Source organism: Acomys russatus, chromosome 17 (assembly GCF_903995435.1).
Source record: "Acomys russatus chromosome 17, mAcoRus1.1, whole genome shotgun sequence".
Taxonomy (NCBI): Eukaryota; Metazoa; Chordata; class Mammalia; order Rodentia; family Muridae; genus Acomys; species Acomys russatus.
Window position 1 is genome coordinate 1,253,856 of NC_067153.1, and position 12,471 is coordinate 1,266,326.

At 39.6% G+C, this 12,471-nt stretch overlaps 1 non-coding gene across 1 annotated transcript; it reads left to right on the plus strand.

Moving 5' to 3' along the window:
• Positions 1 to 3,041: 3,041 nt before the first annotated feature.
• On the plus strand, positions 3,042 to 3,144 carry LOC127201938 (U6 spliceosomal RNA). The gene has a single exon (XR_007832272.1). It is a non-coding gene; the product is annotated as a U6 spliceosomal RNA (small nuclear RNA).
• Positions 3,145 to 12,471: the final 9,327 nt, after the last annotated feature.

Sequence of the window (12,471 nt, forward strand, 5' to 3'; positions counted from 1 at the left end):
TAGAAATTGCTCTGGTAGACAAATATCGGTCTAGAAATCACATTAGCTGTTTTGGGAGCCATGTTGGCTCCTGCTTCTGAATCTTCTCCATGTGGAAATCACAGCTCTCCCATACTGTGTGAGGACTTCTTTCATTAATGCATTCTGACTGCAGAAAGTGTATACTCATACATAGGATGAACAGTTTTGAAGCAAGTCATAAAGATAAGAGAAAAATAAAGGCAAAAGCCTAAATTGTTACATATGTGTCAGAGGCAGAAGAGAATGGGGGATGAGGAAACTATAATTATTTTCAAACCAACAAGATAAGTGGGGTCTCAGAATCGCCAAGTAGTATTAATTAGATCTGAGGGAAGAGTTGAAGGATGTATTCTAGGAGACTTCCAGAATAAGTTGCTGACCTAATGCCTTAAAATAAGAAAAATTTGCTCTCTTATGTCCTAGAGTCAAGATATCTAACTCAAAAGTTTGTCAAGTCCATGCTCACTATGAGCCCTTAGATAGGACCTATACTCACCTCTTCTGGCTTTTAGTTGTTGTCAACAAACCTTGGTGCTTATTGGCTTATGGCAGGGAAATTCTATCTCTGCCTGGCTTGATCTTTATGTGGTCTTCTTTCGTGGATGTCTGTATCTTTGTGTCAAAATTCTCCTCATTATAAGTGCACACATCATGTTTTGGTGGCCTGAGAACCCACCCTAATCCAGTATGGTCTTCTCATAAGTTGATCCCATCAGCAAAGACCTAATTTCCCAGGTTCTGGATGAATGTGAAATTTTGATGGATAATATCAACTTAGTACAGGAGTGAATACCAGTCCAGGAGCTTTTATAATTGGGATAAGAGAAGGAAGAGAAAAAAATCAGAAGGGGGGGGGGAGGAATGGGAGGATACAAGGGATAGGATAAACATTGAGATGTAACAAGAATAAATTAATAAAAAAAAAAAAGAAGGAAAAAAATCAGAAGAGAAGAGAAAGGAGATGTTTTTAAACATGGTGGTAAAAGATTAAGTTTTCGAACCAATCACATGCTGTCTCCATTGTACTGGGCACTTAGGGAAAAAAAGGAAAAATAAAATAAGTCAAACTCTCTTTAGCAGCAATTACTAGGCCTGTGGACCACTTAGATAAATATGAAAATGGTTCAGAAGTCAACAAGCTGACAGAGAAAAATTTATCTCCAATACTTGAGCAAGCACTTTGAACAGCTATGTACACAAGAGTATTTCTTCCATGTTCAACTTATCCCTGACATGACAATAGAGGTGAACAAATCATACAAAAATTTAGTGGGTGGTAAGGTGATAACTGAAAACTTTTAAATACAGTACCGAGTATATATGGTGTAATAGTACTGTGGGTTAAATAAGCATGGAGAGGGGGACTAGAGAGTGCCATTTTGGGGTAGGAAATGTTTGGTCCTCGGAATGAGCTGGCAGCTGATCTGAGATGACAAGTTCATAACACTTAAGAGAAAAGCAAACTCTACTGGGGGAATAGGCTGTGGACAAAAGCCATCTTATCATGGTCCAGAACCAGCAATCAAACCATTATGTACAAAGTGACATGGTAAGACAGGTGGCAGAAACCAGATTAAAATGAGCCTTGAAAGCTACAATAACAAATGACTTAGTGAGGTATTTGCATTGGCACAATAGTGGGCAGAATGTTACGGGAGTAACCAACCACTCTCTGATTGGCGCAAAGGCCCAACATGAGACAACTTGATGGGAAGAGGAAAAGAAGAGGAAGAAGAGGAAGAAAACTTGAAGTTGGGTGAGAGGAAGTGGGAGGAATCAAGGAGTTGGGACAGAGGAGGTAAATATGATCAAAAAACATCATGTGAAATTCTCAAATAATTATTTTCTTTTTAACAAAAAGAATTTGACATTTGACTCTGGGTGATATAATAAGCCATAAGATGGTACTGAGCATAGTTATGCAACCTGGCCTGGATTTTAACAAATTCATGATGACTGCTATGTTAAGAATATATTGAGGATTTTGGACTGTGGTCATACATGCCTTTAATCTCAGCACTTGGGAGGCAGAAGCAAACAGATCTCTGAGTTTGAGACCAGTATGGTCTATATGGAGCAAGTTCTAGAATAGCCAGAGCTTACTAGAATCAATCAATCTCTCTCTCTCTCTCTCTCTCTCTCTCTCTCTCTCTCTCTCTCTCTCTCTCTCTCTCTCTCAAAACCAAAGCCCAAAATCTAAAACAAATATATTGAGGGCTAGAAGCTGGGCATCATAGAACACATATTTAATCCCAGCATTTAATCCCAGCATTTGGTACTCAGAGACAGATGGATCTCTGTGAGTTCAAGGTTAACCTGATCTGCACAAGGAGTTTTAAGACAGCCAGGACTGGGAGTATAAAGTGACCCCCAACTTTTCCAGTTAAAATATAGAGTTTGGAATATACTCACTGTATAAGACTACCCCTCCTCCAGTGCATACCCTGTGCCGCAGACACGAGCATATGTCTATTTGCCAACCTACACTGCCCCTTTAAAGCATGGTCCACTCAACCTGAAGACCTGCAGCCCTCTGAGTAGAATGGGTAGGTTCTGGAGGAGGGCCAGTCCATGCTTACGTTCTCTTACTTGAGGTACAGGAAGATGTGTACAGCTTGCTTGCTCCTCCCTGCTTCATACTCCCACACAGAGTCGGGAATCAGCAGTGGCACCCCCCGCCACTATCTGAGCTGAACATATGAAGCAAAGGGAAGCAAGCTGCAGGTAAGTACCTGGCCTCTAAGACAACCCCTGACTTTGGCATGGATTTTGGGGGGGTTAAAAAGTCATTTTATATGCCAGAAAATATAGTACATGCAAATTTTTTAAGAATATATTAAGGCTACTGAGATGGCTTAGTGAGTAAAAGCACTTTTCATACAAGCTTAATGACCTGAGTTCAATCCCAGATACCCACAGTAAAAGGAGAGAATTGACTCCTGAACATTGTCTTCTGGCCTTCATGCATGTACTGTTGTACACAATAATTAATTCATTAATAAATAAAAATATAGATTTTCTTGCTTTGGCAGCATATATACCAAAATATGAATAAAACAGAAGAGATTAGCATTGCCTCTGTGCAAGAATGACATGAAAATTTGGGAAGTGTCCTATGATTATTTAAAAAAAAAAAAGCAAGTTGAAGGTAGCAAAGACAGATGCATGTATGCCAGTTAGAAAAGCAATCCACAATGAGAAGCAGATGATAGTGGTTATTATGATGTTCATAGTAACAATAGTAATGAGTGGACAAATCCTAGAGGTATTTTGAAGGTAGAGCCAATACAATTTGCCAGCAAATAGAATATGCAGGCAAAAATAAAAAGAAGGTAAGAGAAAGAAAGAAAGAAAGAAATGAGAAGAGGGTAGAAGGAAAAAGAGATAAGAGAAAAGAGAATAAAGGGTGAATCACAGATTTTTAGACTGGACAACTAAAGTGAGAGTGGGCATTTACTGAAGTAAAAAGAAAAAATGAAGAGGCTTAGAGGAGACCAGGAATTTGATGTTGAGTATTAGGTTTTATATCAAAGCATAGATGTTAAATATATGTGAATCTTAAGTTCAAAGAAGGAATCCTTTGTCCTTAAGTATGAAAAATATTTAAAGCACAGGACTCATGACATCCATTACACTAAGTTGCTCATGTTACACAAATGACCTTTATGTCAACCTTCTAGTTTCTATAAGTGGTGTCCCCTGAAGTTAGATGCACCATAGTGTACATACAACTATTTATGATGGCCCAAGATGAGGCCCCCTAGAATATGAGTATTGATAGAGTGCTAAACTCTGGCAGCCTCCACTACTCAGAAGCAAAAGAGATGAGTTGGATGAATACTCCAACTCTGACTGAGAAGAAGAAATAAGGTGAGTGGGAAGCCAGGAAATTAGAGACTCAAAAGTTAGGAGTCTTAAAGTTCCAGAAGCCAAGTGGGAAAAAAAAAGCATTCAATATAAGAAGTAATCAGCTCTGTCAAACGCTTCTGAAAAGTCTGTGATGATGATGACAGCAAAGGCTGGTCACTACAGTCCTGCCACACACAAGTAGGCAGAGGTTCAACCCAGGCTTTGTGTCTTAGAGTGCCGTCCTCAGCCTGTTCCTCTTCCTTCTGCATCCAGTTCATGGTCCAGCCATGGCCATGAGTGCCATCAAGCCAGATACCCAGAATTACTTTTTTAATTTTCCCAAGTATCCAGGCTCCATGCCTTTGTGACCCATGCTCAAGGAGGGCAGTGTAGTGAGTGGTTCCCTTCTGCTAGTCACCAAAGGTTTTTTTTCCTTAGAATTGTGCAAGAACAAGAATTGTGCAAAACCATTAAAGTGGTTTTGAGCCATTAATTTCAAGTGACTCATACATAATACTGGATGAGTTCAGGCTTCTGGGCTGTGAGTGGCTTACTACCAACTACTCCTAGGGGGTGAGAAGACTGTAGGACCACTCTGACCCATTTTAATTCAAATACACTGTCACATCTGACTATGGAAGTAGTGCCCCCTCCTCCCCTGTGTAGTCCTTCCCTGGAGCCCAGGATGGTCATCATCCTCCTCTTCATGCTCCACTCCACGTATTGAGCAATCTTCAAGAGAAGACAAAGCTTTCTACTCTAACAAGTTTTTTATATCATTTCTCACAGTACAGTAGACTCTTTCAACTAATATCCTCTCTAGACTCCAATAAGTGTGGTGATGCCATACTCCCCATAGTATTTTAAAGCTGTATTGGACTGTGTTCCTGAAGTGAATATGGCTACCCTTACCATTTAGCTCATAGGTTTATTTTCTAATCTTTCTGTTTGGTGGCAATGTATACAAGTTCAACATTGATATTAATCACATCCTTGAAAGCCATGAATACAGACCAAAAAAGTTCAAAAAAGACTGTGGTTTTTTGTTTAACCTTCCTACAATAAGCTTCCTACAGTTATGTGGAGAGCAGGGACTGATCCTGACATAAACTCTGGTGCCCCATATTTGACCACCTCACCTTGGTGGCACTCAAAGAAAGAATAAGCAGGCTACCAAGATGAGACTTGATAGCCTATGATCATATAGTGGGAAAGGAGGTCCCCCTTGGTCATAGACCTAGGGGAGAGGAATAGGGTGAAAGCAGGAGGGATGGAGGGAAGAACAGGAAGATACAAGTGATGGGATAACAATTGAGTTGTAATCTGAATAAATTAATTAAACAAAATAAAAGAACTCACAAAAAAGCAGACTTGCAACAAAGTGTTACATTGCCATTTTCTGCACCCTTTGCTTCTGTGATGGAGGCTTGCATCTGTGTAGTCAGCAGTGAAGCTGAACATAATGATTCTGAGGGAGTCATTAGAAACTGGCTTTCATAGATGTGTAACAGACAATACAACATCATGAGCCTAATGAACATTTAGTAACATTTAGAAAATATAGAATACATAGTCAGTCCTATTTTTATACAAGTCATGAAGAACTGTAGCAAAGTAACTACAGTTTTGTCATCACTATCTTGTAATAGGAAATAAGAAATTACATGTATCACTTTTAGTAATAAAGAACCTAAAAATATCTGAATAGGAAGAAAAGGATAGGTTGTGGACACCATTAGATTCTTTATACTGACAGTAATAAATTATCTAACAGACATAATAAATTATCTAACCATTACCCTATATACTCATAAATAAGTAACTATAGCTCATATGAGCCTATGAATTTTGTGGCATATCTTTTTTAAATTTTTTAACTAGATTTTACATTTATGTGAGGGCAGGCATGCAGAGGTCAAAGGACAACTTTCTAGAGTTGCTTCTTTCCTTCCATTCTGTGGGTCTCAGGGATCAAGCTCAAATCATCAGGCTTTGAAGTAAGCATCTTTACCTGATGGGCCATCTCCCTAGCCCTATGCTACTTTTTTTCTCTTGCAGGCTTGGAACTCTCTATGTAGACCAGGTTGGCCTCAGACTTACAGAAATCCTCATGTTTACAGGCATATACCACCATGCCAGGCTCTATGGTATATCTTTTAAACAAACTTTTTATGTAGACAGGCCTTGAGGGCACACCTACACACACACACACAGAGAGAGAGAGAGAGAGAGAGAGAGAGAGAGAGAGAGAGAGAGAGAGAGAGAGAGAGGTGATAATTGCTTCTGTTTTCTCAGTTAAAATAAGCAGCAGCAAGCAGTGAGTAAGGACTGTGGGAAAGACACTTGGGAAGAACAAGACCAATGAGAAATTTCAAATCAGAGGAATGAAATTTAGCCAAGAAAAATAAAGTCAGGCAGTGGTGGCGCGCTCCTTTGATCCCAGCACTCGGGAGGCAGAGGCAGGCAGATCGCTGTGAGTTAAAGGGCAGCCTGGTATAGAACTCTAGTCTAGGACAGCCAAGGCTACACAGAGAAACAGTCTTGAAAAAAAATAGAAGAATACGAGCAGCAAAAAGACCCACCTAAGGTTACTAATCACACATTTAAAGGAGCTCCAGCCATCATGATTGTAAGAGGTTCTTCTCCAGTCATGCCTAGGCATATAGACACCAAATCAGCAGAATCAGATTTAAGCAGGAATTTCCAAAGGAACATTTTGGAGAAGGACAAATAAGGAAACTAAGATGTACTATATATACAGGACAGAGGTATAATTTAGAACGTAGACTCTAAGCAAAGTAAAGAGGAACATGAAGACATGTGAGGTTGGTACATTGTACATGTTGGTGGTGCTGACGATGTTTTGTCACTGAGGCAAGAAGAAGGCTGCAAAGAAAGAATATACGAGTATTACAAGGCATACTTACTGGCAATGGTATGCTAAAGGAACATTGAACAGAAGGCTAAGGTAGGATTGAAAATGGGGTCATTGGAAAACGGGGTCATTGGAGACCTTGGCAAAGCCAAGGGATTGCAAGGCAAAGGTGACAGAACATCATTGACGTGGATATTAAAGACTTCTTAACTATATCACAAGGACTGATGCCTTATAGGACACATGACTCTTTAATAAACAATGGGTAGAGGGAGGGCCAAGTTAGAAGATAAGAGAAATCATAGAGACTATGACGACTGGATTTCAAAGATGATGTTTGCAAAACGGATGTTACAAAATGATCTAAATGTAGCAATGAAGGACAAGCAGGACACTAAGCCTATCTACTGGCCACTGGGATGTGGAAGGCGTACAATAGTGAGTACTTCGGTGGAAAGGGAGGCAGGGGGAGGAGGAGACAATTGTTGGAGCAAAAAGATGAAGGAGAATTTCATCTAAAAGGCTAGAGATACAACAGTCATCTATTGTCATAAGTCCCAGAGGGGACAATATAAGAGATATGAGAAGTGAAGGTGTGAAGAGCAGGGACATTATGTCAGATAAGGTGATACACAGAGCTTTGTCAGCCTTAGAATCCTAAGGACAAACCCAAAGATGGAGATTGGGTGGCTACAGGATGGTTCATTCTAAGAGTTTTAAGACAGAGAGATTTCAGTGTCACAGAGGGAGTAATGAAGGGGAAATTTACAAGGTTCTTGAGACTGTTCTCTACAACAACAGAAATGGAGGTGGGGGAGGGCCTGGTTACCTGCGTGTTTCCTGATCTCTTAGTGTTCACTGGGTTAGAAATTATGTACAGTTTCAGTTACAGGTTGGTGTTTTGTTTTGTTCTGTTTGGTTTGGTTTTGTTTGGCTCTTCTGGTTCTAAACTTTCTATCATGAAAGTACATTCTCCTGGCCAACCGGAGACTCACCCTATGGGAGAGAGCCAATCCCTGTCATATTAACAATAATCTGCCATGTTTGCAGGCAGGAGCCCAGCATAGCTATCCTCTGAGAGGCTCCACCCAGAAGCAGATCTAAACAGACTCTGGGTCTCACCCCCAAAAACATTAGGCAGAGCACAGGGAGCCTTGTAGAAAAGTGAAGAGAACAAAAGAACCTAGAGAAGACAAGGACTCCACAAGAAGACCCACAGAGCAGAGTAAACTAACTAGGGCCCAGGAAGGCATTCAAAGACTGAAGCACCAATCAAGGACTATGAATAGACTGGACCTAGGCCTTCTACACATAGGTAGCCAATGGGCAGCTTAGTCCTCATGTGGGTCCCCAAGTAAGGGCAGCAAAGGCTATCTCTAACATGGATTCTGTTGCCTGCTTTTTGATCGCTTCCCTCTGGTGGGACTTCCTTGCCTAGCCTCAGTGAAAGAGGATGCACTCAGTCCTGATGTGACTTCATATGCCTGGATGGGTTGGTGGGGGGCTCCTCTTTTCTGAAGAGTAGAGGAGGGGGTGATTGAGGAAGATAGAGGGAGGTGGGACCTGGTGGAGAGGAAGGAGGTGGCTATGAATGGGATGTAAAGTGGATAAATATCAATCAATAAATAAATAAATATTTTAATCTTATAATAAGATTTTTCCCTAATCCAAGAAACTTTGAATTTCTTCAACAACCACATAATTTTGAATTAATCATTTTAGATGTATAGGCATTGTCTCCATCTGTTCATAAAGGTGTAAAGGAAGGCTAAAGTACTTGTTATGTGACAACCATAAGAAAGTATCCTATTACTCACATAAAGGAAGCTTTCATATGTGTGAATCTATATTCTGGAATCATCATGAAGAAATTTAAAGCCAAGCCTCTCCATGCAGTTGCTGACAGTTACTCCTAGGAATACCAGTGTTCTACCTACTTTCTATCTATACTTGAAAAGTTGAAATTCAGGATAGTATGAGCCAGCACAAAATGAGAGGAGGCAACTATTAAGTTAAATCAACCTCAGAAGGTGTCTGTAGCAAGCCACCTAAGTATCTATGCTCAAGTTTTAGCAAAGATTATCCTATTCATCTGTGAAAAGCCATCAAAAGGTTACCAAAATGATCTTTAAGGCATTATGAGGCAGGTTGTTACTAATGTCAGGAGAAACTACATGTACAGCCCGAGCCCTGTTAAACCAGGCAGAACACACTCTTCTCTTCAAATGCCAAGAAGGTGTACTATTGTCTTGTCCCCTTGTGAATTTGTTCCCACCAAGAAACCTCAGCAGCACTCCCATAAAATCAATTCCTTTATAACCAACAGACTATTCTACTCTCCAGATTGCAAGAAAGACTTCAAAATGGGTCATTTAGAGTAAAATGTGTTTCCTGGAGAAGTAATTGGAATGGCCGCTTAGAGCATTGAGAGCTTGCATTTATCCAGGGAACAGAAACTTCTTTTGGACTTTCTTTTCCCTAGAATGGTCAATCTTACTGTTACATTGAAAGAAAGAGAAAGGAGGGGAAGGAAGGAAGGAAGGAAGGAAGGAAGGAAGGAAGGAAAGAAAGGAAGGGGAGAAAGAAAGAAAGAAAGAAAGAAAGAAAGAAAGAAAGAAAGTCTAGCTTTCAGCCAGCCCAGTATTTATTAGCCTTCCTGAGCATTTTGCAACAACAATTGTGAGCCCTCTACATGGACCAGCCAGCCACACTCTAGCAACAGTTTCAGGCTAGGTAACATCTTTTTTAAAAAAGAAAGAAAGAAAGAAACACTAACCTGACATTTTCCCATTTCTTTATTGACCTGTTAACCTAGACACCTGGTCCAATCTGTTTTGGCTTTATGTCTTATTTGGAAGAACTCTGTTCTCAGTCAAGAGGTTATTTTCAATGTCTCATCTTTTAAGTTCTCTAAAACTCACAGGCTAATGCAATTTGTCAGCAGGAAGATCACTGGGGCAAGAATAGATGCCCATTTGCCTAATGAGATTTGGATACTAGACTTTACCAGCATGTTGGTTCCACTCTCACAGCAAGATGCCCAGAAGTTCTTTCCATGGAATTTTTCTGTTCTCTTATTCAGTGACATTTTAAAGAATCAGAACATGGGCCCCGATGGCTTTCTCAGAAGACATCAGAAAGGCATTTCCTTCCTGAACTTAAAAAGCTTTTGTTGCTCAGTCTGGAGGCATTCTTTTAGATGTTTCCTCTTGGATATCAGTAAAACATTTACCTCATTCTGGATGTCTATACTTCAAATAGTTGTGGTTGGTTTGTTATACTTCCACTTCCCATTTGACTCCTTTGTTCATAAACCTAACCAATTTACATCCTTTTCTGCCCATGATAAATCAGTATTTATTTCAGCTAGCTACTGCTTTTCTGAATTTTAACTTTCAAGTTTCCTGGCCTTTAATGAATTATAATTGAATTGTTCTTTATTTCTGAGTATCAAATAATCACCATACCTTAGGATTTATGTAAATTACATATTGATGGGCCACATTCAGACAAGATGTCTAGGTGGGGTAGATTCAGTTGGGTTGGTCTGCTTCTCACAACTGTTACCCTCCTCCTAGGACCAGAAGGCTAAGCCCGACATGTTCCCCTCATAACAATGGCAGACTAACACCCGAAAAACAAGGCTCAGCAATGATATACTTTTACATTCTGTCTACCTCTTTCTGTTGACCAACGAAAAGCATATAGCCAAAACCCAAAGTGAAGAACAAGAAAATATGCTTCCCTTCTCTTTTCCAGATGAACTACAGTCACATGACAAATACCATGGATACCAAGCTAGCATTTTTCATTGTTGGAAAATTTGGGCACTATTACAAATGAGACTGCTAACATTTTTAGCAGCATTGCTAGTGCTTATCAGATTCATGAGTCCTTCAAGGTAACCTGTTGAACCTGACTTACAAAAACTGTCTAGGAGAATGGAGATAGAGCCTGTTTAGGAAATAAAATCAACCTCTGCCCAACTCCAGAACGTGATCAAGATGAGTATAGGAACACTGAAATCAACCAATGTCATTCTAAACTACAGTGGCTAAATGATAACTATGGACAGTTTATTAGTATATTTTCTATTGCTATAACAAAATACCCTAGTCTGGATACTTTATTAAGAAAAGAAGTTTATTTAACTCACATGTTTAGAGTCTGAAAGTTTAACATTGGTAGACTCACTCACTTAACACATAGTGAAATTCTCACCATGAACAGAATCCAAATGATACAAGCATATTTTGGAAAGACAGCGATGAGGAAGAGATCACATAGCAAGACAGAACAAAAGAGAGATTCAGGTGTCAGCCATATTCTATCAACTTGATCTCATAAAAAACTAACTCTCCACAAAATTAGCATTAATCCCACTAGGGCAGAATTCCAAATGACCTAGTTATCCTTGTCATTAATAAGCAGCTAAGTACCTATGATGAATGGAAGGAAAGTGAGGACAGGAGGGAGGTTCCATGATGTGTCCTGCTGTTTTGAAAAATGTGAGGACCAAAGCCAGCAATTAATTTAAAATTTGTGACAAATGAATAAATATTTGACCAAACAAGAATAAGAAATGTCAAAAAGGAATAAGAAATGCAAAAGAAAATGAGATATGCTTTAAAGCATTTACTGTCGGTATCTACAAAGTCACATCCAAAGGGCAGCAATTGGAAGGGGTCATTTGGAAACCCGTTGTCTCATTATGACTTGAACAAGAAAGCTTCTGCATAGACACTCTCATCTAGAGTGGCTGCCAGGAGAGTAACCCAAAATCCTTAATTCGAACAGCAAAAACAGTCAATGCCATCCCCCGGTACTAGCAGGCTGGGTTTACTGGGTCCCAAATGGGACTGACAGGGTTTGCTGCCTGGGATCTTAATATCTCTTTCTCGCTCATGTATACTCCTTTTTCCTGGATGCTGTCAGGCCTCTATCTGTTCGCTTCTTGCTACAAATTAATTTGAACTATGTCTCTTATATAAGAGGCTGTTTTCACTCTTTACAGATCACGATTAAACATTTATTTAGTATGAGATCTGACTATGAAATAGAGTGAATATGTTAACACAACATAACTTGAGCTTATAAATGAATGTTTTCATTTCAAAGTAGTTACTTTCTCCTAAATTTGTATGTCCATAACAATGTAGACATTATACTCACAAATGTTCCACCAAGAAAAAAACATCGTGATGCTTATTCTTGACACGTTCATCCTGTAAGATCCAGTTCTGAGTTCTTCTCCTCCCTGGGGTCTTTGGGTATTCTTTCTTTTCAATGCTGTAGTGTATAATCCTGGAAGATTGTGTTTTCCAAGATGATTGCAACAGCATTTCCTTCCACGTACTGCTCTTCAATAACTTTGAAGCTTCTTCAATCGAGTCAGGGAGGATGCAGTAGTTAATCTTCCTTGTCAAAATGACAAAATTTAGAATCACCATGGAAACACATTTGTAGGTGTGTCTCTGAAGATGTTGCCAGAAAGTTTAATTGAGCAGGGATGCTTCATTCTGAATGTGGTAAACACCATCCCATGGGCTGGAGTCTCAGAGTGAATGAAAAATAAATAAATAAACTGATCACCAGCATTCATCTCTCCCTACTTCATAACTCCAGGTGGGCTGTGAGAAGCTGCCAGATGCTCCTGCTGTCATGAGTCAAAATAAACCTTTTCTTCTTCAGGTTGCTGTTGTCAAAAGTTTTGTCATAGCAACAAG